At 40.9% G+C, this 9,068-nt stretch overlaps 1 long non-coding RNA gene across 1 annotated transcript in view; it reads right to left on the reverse strand.

Moving 5' to 3' along the window:
- Positions 1 to 8,793, reverse strand: part of LOC138853022 (uncharacterized) — a 38,663-nt gene extending 29,870 nt beyond the window's left edge. Inside the window, exons 1-2 of the long non-coding RNA XR_011392259.1 lie at positions 8,740 to 8,793; positions 8,008 to 8,200 (exon numbers count right to left, since the gene is read on the reverse strand). This is a non-coding gene — a long non-coding RNA (uncharacterized lncRNA). The remainder of the gene's footprint in view (positions 1 to 8,007; positions 8,201 to 8,739) is intronic.
- Positions 8,794 to 9,068: the final 275 nt, after the last annotated feature.

Here is a 9,068-nt window from a genome sequence, read left to right on the forward strand (position 1 = left end):
GATAAATTTTGTAGAACAGGACGATAATAAACTGTGTACTATTAGGGTCACAAGTGACATGGTCCTTAGGCAAATAGATAAATTAAAACCTAACAAATCCCCAGGCCCTGATGAACTGTATGCAAGGGTTCTAAAGGAATGTAAAGAGGAGCTTAGCACACCTTTGGCTAATCTTTTCAACATATCACTACAAACTGGCATGGTGCCAGATAAGTGGAAAATGGCAAATGTGATACCTATTTTCAAAACAGGTGACAGGTCCTTAGCTTCGAACTATAGACCAATAAGCCTAACCTCCATAGTGGGAAAATTTATGGAATCAATAATTGCCGAGGCAGTTCGTAGCCACCTTGAAAAGCATAAATTAATCAACGAATCTCAGCATGGTTTTACAAAGGGGCGTTCCTGCCTTACGAATTTATTAACTTTTTTCACTAAGGTATTTGAGGAGGTAGATCATGGTAATGAATATGATATTGTGTATATGGACTTCAGTAAGGCTTTTGACAGGGTCCCACATCAGAGACTATTGAGGAAAATTAAAGCACATGGAATAGGAGGAGAAATTTTTTCCTGGATAGAGGCATGGTTGACAAATAGGCAGCAGAGAGTTTGCATAAATGGGGAGAAATCAGAGTGGGGAAGTGTCACGAGCGGTGTTCCACAGGGGTCAGTGTTGGGCCCCCTGCTGTTCACAATCTACATAAACGACATAGATGAGGGCATAAAGAGCGACATCGGCAAGTTTGCCGATGACACCAAAATAGGCCGTCGAATTCATTCTGACGAGGACATTCGAGCACTCCAGGAAGATTTGAATAGACTGATGCAGTGGTCGGAGAAGTGGCAGATGCAGTTTAATATAGACAAATGCAAAGTTCTAAATGTTGGACAGGACAATAATCATGCCACATATAAACTAAATAATGTAGATCTTAATATTACGGATTGCGAAAAAGATTTAGGAGTTCTGGTTAGCAGTAATCTGAAACCAAGACAACAGTGCATAAGTGTTCGCAATAAAGCTAATAGAATCCTTGGCTTCATATCAAGAAGCATAAATAATAGGAGTCCTCAGGTTGTTCTTCAACTCTATACATCCTTGGTTAGGCCTCATTTAGATTATGCTGCACAGTTTTGGTCACCTTATTACAGAATGGATATAAATTCTCTGGAAAATGTACAAAGGAGGATGACAAAGTTGATCCCATGTATCAGAAACCTTCCCTATGAGGATAGACTAAGGGCCCTGAATCTGCACTCTCTAGAAAGACGTAGAATTAGGGGGGATATGATTGAGGTGTATAAATGGAAGACAGGAATAAATAAAGGGGATGTAAATAGTGTGCTGAAAATATCTAGCCTAGACAGGACTCGCAGCAATGGTTTTAAGTTGGAAAAATTCAGATTCAGGAAGGATATAGGAAAGTACTGGTTTGGTAATAGAGTTGTGGATGAGTGGAACAAACTCCCAAGTACCGTTATAGAGGCCAGAACGTTGTGTAGCTTTAAAAATAGGTTGGATAAATACATGAGTGGATGTGGGTGGGTGTGAGTTAGACCTGATAGCTTGTGCTACCAGGTCGGTTGCCGTGTTCCTCCCTTAAGTCAATGTGACCTGACCTGACTAGGTTGGGTGCATTGGCTTAAGCCGGTAGGAGACTTGGACCTGCCTCGCATGGGCCAGTAGGCCTTCTGCAGTGTTCCTTCGTTCTTATGTTCTTATGTTCTTATAAAGAATCACACAAAGTGGGAGTTGTCACAGTTGCTCTTTGCTGATGACACTGTGCTCTTGGGAGATTCTGAAGAGAAGTTGCAGAGATTGGTGGATGAATTTGGTAGGGTGTGCAAAAGAAGAAAATTGAAAGTGAATACAGGAAAGAGTAAGGTTATGAGGATAACAAAAAGATTATGTGATGAAAGATTGGATATCAGATTGGAGGGAGAGAGTATGGAGGAGGTGAAAGTATTCAGATATTTGGGAGTGGACGTGTCAGCAGACGGGTCTATGAAAGATGAGGTGAATCATAGAATTGATGAGGGGAAAAGGGTGAGTGGTGCACTTAGGAGTCTGTGGAGACAAAGAACTTTGTCCTTGGAGGCAAAGAGGGGAATGTATGAGAGTATAGTTTTACCAACGCTCTAATATGGGTGTGAAGCATGGGTGATGAATGTTGCAGCGAGGAGAAGGCTGGAGGCAGTGGAGATGTCATGTCTGAGAGCAATGTGTGGTGTGAATATAATGCAGAGAATTCGTAGTTTGGAAGTTAGGAGGAGGTGCGGGATTACCAAAACTGTTGTCCAGAGGGCTGAGGAAGGGTTGTTGAGGTGGTTCGGACGTGGAGAGAATGGAGCGAAACAGAATAATTTCAAGAGTGTATCAGTCTATAGTGGAAGGAAGGCGGGGTAGGGGTCGGCCTAGGAAAGGTTGGAGGGAGGGGGTAAAGGAGGTTTTGTGTGCGAGGGGCTTGGACTTCCAGCAGGCATGCGTGAGCGTCTTTGATAGGAGTGAATGGAGACAAATGGTTTTTAATACTTGACGTGCTGTTGAGTGTGAGCAAAGTAACATTTATGAAGGGGTTCAGGGAAACCGGCAGGCCGGACTTAAGTCCTGGAGATGGGAAGTACAGTGCCTGCACTCTGAAGGAGGGGTGTTAATGTTGCAGTTTAAAAACTGTAGTGTAAAGCACCCTTCTGGCAAGACAGTGATGGAGTGAGTGATGGTTAAAGTTTTTCTTTCTCGGGCCACCCTGCCTTGGTGGGAATCGGCCAGTGTGATAATATATATATATATATATATATATATATATATATATATATATATATATATATGCAAAACAACCACTCTGAAAGAATAGAGAAATTCCAAGTGCTTTCGTGACTACTCACATTATCATAGTTCCTTGATAATGTGAGTAGTCACGAAAGCGCTTGGAATTTCTCTATTCTTTCAGAGTGGTTGTGTTTTGCATATTCTGAAATCACCTGTTTACTGTGATCTTATTGCATATATATATATATATATATATATATATATATATATATATATATATATATATATATATATATATATATATATATATATATATATATATAAAAACGTTATCCCTACGACCACAACAGGACTCGAACCTGCAAACTATGCATCAGAGTGCACAGTACTTGATCAACAACGCAAGACTCCAAATAAGTATGGGCGCCTAGCCGTAGCTAGACGATATTTTCGCATACCCCGGAGCACCAGGTTTGTTTTCAGTTATTTCATCAAATCCTGCCATGTGCAGTGAACAACGAAACAGATTTGAATTGCTTAACAATTCGCACGAAATAAATTTGAAATATTTAATCTGCAAACTGACGAAATTATTAAGCATTTCATGCAGTTTGCAGATTTGAGTCCGGCTCTGGACAGAGATAATGTTTGTAAATAAATTCGCCTGTTTGCGAATTGTTAAGCACACCCACACGCATTTGTATAATATATAATATAATATATTATATATATATTATATATATATATATATATATATATATATATATATATATATATATATATATATATATATATATATATACACACCACACAGAAACAAGTGGGTATATACAAAGAAAGATCGCAGTCAGCAGGATTCGAAACCACTACTGGGGACGGTCAAGATTCCCAGGCAGCGCTGTAGTCCACTCGGCCACACAAATGCCACAGGCTGGGCAGCTGGTTCACAAGCCATGTTTCTTTCCCAGCCCGGGCACATCAGGATTAGACTGAAATAGCTTGAATCTATGCTTGAGGCTCATTGACGTGCCCGGGATGGGAAAGAAACATGGCTTGTGAACCAGGCTGCCCAGTCTGTGTGTGGCCAAGTGGACTAGAGCGCTGCCTGGGTATCTTGACCGTCCCCAATTGTAGTTTCGAATCCTGCTGACTGTGATCTTTCTTTGCATATACCCGATTGTTTCTGCGCGGTGCATTGTTATAAAAAATAGCTTGAGAGGTCAGAACATACAGGAGGAAAGTGAAATACCTTGAATCCATGCTTGAGGCTCACTGACGTGCCCGGGCTTGGAAAGAAACATGGCTTGCGAACCAGGCTGCCCAGTCTATGTGATTTGTGTGGCCGAGTGGACTAGAGCGCTGCCCGGGAATCTTGACCCTCCCCAGTAGTAGTTTCGAATCCTGCTGACTGCAATCTTTCTTTATATATACATACATTATCTCTCGGTCCATAGCAGGATTCAAGCCTGCAAACTCGGTAACAGAGCACACAGTACGTTATCCACACAGCCAGACAATTACCAAGTGCGTGCGTGTGCTGTTTTTTTCACACAAGCCAAGGGACAGTGCTCTCTCAGCACTATTAGTAGAGTGCTACACAAAATAGTCTATACCACCCTCTTTCAGACTCTCTTGTCTTTCCTCACGCACAATTCTTCGTCTTGCCCAGTAATCACTCGTACCCTCCACAGCTTTCTATTCTTTACCTTTTCGACACAACGGACTACTATTTTCTCGCTTTCATGAATCATAGAACGCAAAGACATGGAACACCGAAGTTTGCCGTGCCAGGTAATATTTATTTAGGCTTTAGGTACGTAACATACATCATTTTTACAATGATACTGAGGGCACACCATGTTACGGATGCATATATATTTAGCCTACGATAACTCAACGAAGTTAAACAGTGACTTATTTTCATCGTTCATATACTCAACCCCTTTTCAATTTCTACCGAGTCAAGTTTATTCCTTGCCTCTAATGCCCCCATTAACGGTCATCCACAATTCAATTCTTATACTACCTCTTGCCTTCACTATTGTACGGTTCCCCAATCTCACGCCCTCTTTCCTCCCTACCAACTGCTCCATGACGCCCACTGAATCTTGTCCCCGACCCTTCTCAATCTTGTTCAGAAACTCCTTCCCCTTTCAAGGGCCTCTCCTACCACCCCTTCATTCTGCCCATCCACATTCTTCCCATAATTCACCGGACTCCATTGTTGCTTCTCCTCTATCTTACCCATATTTATGGTATCCAATCTTCCCTGTTACAGCATGCACACCTAATGCTGTCCCAAGCAGAAGCCTTTAGTCTCACTCCTGTCCTTATTACCCACGTCTCTTTCCCGCTTCCTCCCCTCCGAGTTCTGGCGCTATTGATCTGTTCATGATGTTCTCAATCACTCTTTAAAACTCTCCAGAATCTTGAGAGCCTCTTGCATTTAAAGTTTCACCAATTTATATATTATTATTATTAATAAGATTGTTTTGTAAATTCATTCTCACATTAAGGACATTCATGTGAAAATGGTTTGTAATGACTACATTATATTCATTCATTTGTTGACCATTAACGTTACTCTTATGGATTTAGAGGTAATTAGATCTGATCAGGGGAACTGAAGGTAGCTCTAATTCCCTGGATCAAGCATCAACTCAAGGATGTTATGACCACAGAAAGCACTAGGACTTATTACGTAACCTAAGCTGACAATGAAATTATGTGCAAATATCTGGGAACATCTAGATATATTATATATATTATTAAAACACGATTCTTAAAAAAAAAAAAAAAAAGAGCAACACTGGTAACGGAAGGACGCTTACAATCCCACGTCCTTCGAAAGAATTTTCCAGTCTACTGCATCCTCCATTTTCCCTATGACCATTACTTTCACATGCCTGATCCCTGTCACTTGAATTGTGTAATAAATTTTATTTCGAGCACAATACTACGATTACAGCTAGCTACCCCTCGGGCAGGGTAGCATGACACAGTTGACCGAGAAAATCGCAGGTATGGCGTGTAACTAAGTTCAACAACAAAAATAGGTCTGGCGCTAAAAGTGACTCGTAGCTTAGTGGCAGCGACTTCGTTCCCAACTGAAGGACCTAAGTTCAATCCCGAACGAATGGTCAAGTATAATTATGCAAGCGTCCTTCATCTGTTTCTTTTATTTGCCTATAGTACATAAGTACCCGGTAGAGTTGGGCTTTAAAATGAGCTCCCTTCAGAGAAGGTGCTTTGGTGTTGAAGGGCGCTTGATCCAAGAAACTGATGCTATTTTACCCCCTTCTCTGAAAATTTTATCTTCCATTTCCCAGGCGTTGTATGAACCCCCATGAGTTTAGCGCTCATCCATTATTATTTTCAACGAACCGAGGTAGGATGACTGATCTTAGGCTGTAAAAGAATCAACAGTATAAAATAAGTGCTAGAGCTTTTACCTCGAACTGAAACAACTTACAGTATTTCCTGTTATTCGGACGTCACATTACTTCAGATCACTTTCGTGGTCACACATGGTTTACAAGGCACTGATGATTATCAATATTATCACAGTCATGAGGAAATGCTAAACCAGTAAGGATCATACATGGCCTGGGAAATGGGTGGGGTGGGATAATCCGGTTTGATCCATGGGAGGGGAGATTAAATTCTTTAAATAACCAGCCAGTATCAAGGAGTGCTAAACCAATAGGGATCATACATACCCTGGGAAATGGAAGGGGAGGGGTAATCCTGTTTGATCCAAGGGTAGGGAGATTAACTAATTTTTTTAAACTAGCCAGCATCAAGGACTTCTCTCCTAGAAGGGAAGGCACTGTTGAGTGCCCATAGCAGATTAATCATTTCCTCGCCTAGCTTGCCAATGACGAGAATTCATCTAGTTACAATAACACATTAAACATAAAACCTAAGCAATAACAATTAATGGCAAATATTATTCAGTATTACTCCTCGTACACGCTATCTATATTAATATGAATGAAATACGAATCCAAAACTCGAGAGCCCAACTAAGCATAAATAATGAGACTTGCAACCTAGTAAATTATGCAGGAGGCACCCCTCTTGCCTCAGATTCCTGTCTCGCCCCACTCACAGGCAGTCACACAGCACCCTCCTCCTAGACCCCCAGGCATGGCACAGCAACCCAGACTGGGCGGGGTTTCATTCATAATGTAAAGTGTTCTCACGCGCGCCCCAGACCCTCTTTAACAAGGCTTAATGTAGGTAGTCCCGTTCACAGCTGAGCTGGGAAACTCATCTGGTCCTGAGAATTGTGCCCACCTTCTCTCGTGCTGTCCCAGTGGAAATAGTCTTACTGACAGCCTAGATTATCATAGGTTAAATTCTCAATATATCACCAATGAATGCTTACAACCTTTGATCTTTTTCGCATTGTCTACAAAACCAAATGTATTTAATCCGAATAAGATTATTACAACAGCTATTACAGTATAATCCCAGGGAAGTGCTAAACCTGTAGGGATAGTGTCTGAGGAATGAACGCTAACAAATCTGATCCAGGGAAGAGGATGGCAGTTTTAATATCTTAGATCAAGAGCCCATCATCTGCGTCCAGGCGGGACCCCACTTTCGTTAAAGGGAGGTTCTCTCTGCAAGATAGAAGGGAATACATAGACTTTAAGAGAATTTTCACTGTGTTCTTTTAGTGTTGCTTACATACGGGTTTACCTTCCTGGTGGTAACTCTAGGATTCACTGTCGCTTAGGCTCGCTCTTAAACCGGCGAGGCCGTTACTACTTACGGTACGTAGTGCGACGTACGCACGACAGCCTGGCTCATCAAGAATGCCTTACAGGAACTTTCAAGATCCCTTTTGAAGACAGTAATGAATTCGTTGGTATAATCTTCACATCTGTAGGGTGTTGAAAACGTTTGGCTCCTTCATGTCCAGTGAATTATCCCTTAGTGTACTTATTATCCCTTGCTTTCACAGGGGGATGTTTTACATCATCAATGCGTCAACATACAACATTTGCAGGCAAGCTAAACGTCTATGGTTTAACATACAACATACGCGAATAAGCGCACTAATTGTTAACCTATTACATCAAAAGCAAGCACACGCGCATAGAAACAAGCAATTATGAAATAATTATTCAACACAAGCATTATACCATCCTAATAAACCATGAGAAAGCAAACTATCAGTACAAATTTTCACATCTTATAAAACGTTGAAACTAAACAGAACTTACCTTGGTGAAACAATGCTAAAGCAATAAGTATGGCAGTAGACATCTCGTTGCCTCTCATGATGGTTAGTAGGTAGCTGTTAGTCCGTACTTAACAGTGGTTAGCAGTCAACACGTCAACGACCAGTAACTCAAAAGTTCCAAGACTTTTTCTTCCCAGAGTTGTTACTCCTAAATTTTAAGACTGGATTTTACGCTGTAAAGGATATTCTTATATCACTGACTTTGTTAAGACGATTGTTATATTAGTTACATAGGAGAAAATTACAAGGCACATGAACAAATGGTTTAGGATGACTAAATGTTAGTTGTATCTAAGGACAGGCAAGCAATGACAAAGCGATTCACCAGCCTTTTAAAGATGAGCTACTGACCTGTGCTCATCACTGTGTAATGATCTCTACACACAAGAACACAATATTCTCCCTGTGTGCATTAACTCTCTGAGTAGATAAATTACATCCCTTCACTAATGAGCTACTTGCAGAGGCTGACACCTCCAGTTACAACTGTAAAAAAGGAACCAAAGAACTAGACGCTGATGTTGTTCCGTGAGCAACAACGTGGTTAGCTCGAAATGTATCTGACGTCGTAAAAACAACTAAAACGATTTCTCCAATCCTATTTTTTTTGAAAACGTGATACGTGGTCCTAATTCTACAAGGAACAACGATTGTCACACGAATACAACGCAGAAAAATGAGCGTATTCCAGGCCAAGAAGAGAGCGTCGTACTCAACACTGAGAGCGTCGCGCGTGTCACTGGCAACTGCTCCAGACCAGAGTGTGTGGCGCCCGGCACACTATCTCCATTACTTGCCATATACCGCTAAATTCAACATCATCTTAATCTTTCTTTAAGACTATTGCAACACAATTCTCATTTATTTTAACAATATTAATGACACGTATTTTTTTTGGCCTGAGTACATTAATAAACTGTAGTCTGCTTCTTGAAAGTGAAAATATTAGTAAAATGAGAAAGTTGGATTCGTGAATCTACTGAGTTTATTATTTTTATGAGAAATATGTTTATTATTTTTACATAATTCTTTTGTCTACAG

This window comes from Cherax quadricarinatus, chromosome 21 (assembly GCF_038502225.1).
Source record: "Cherax quadricarinatus isolate ZL_2023a chromosome 21, ASM3850222v1, whole genome shotgun sequence".
NCBI classification, from domain to species: domain Eukaryota; kingdom Metazoa; phylum Arthropoda; class Malacostraca; order Decapoda; family Parastacidae; genus Cherax; species Cherax quadricarinatus.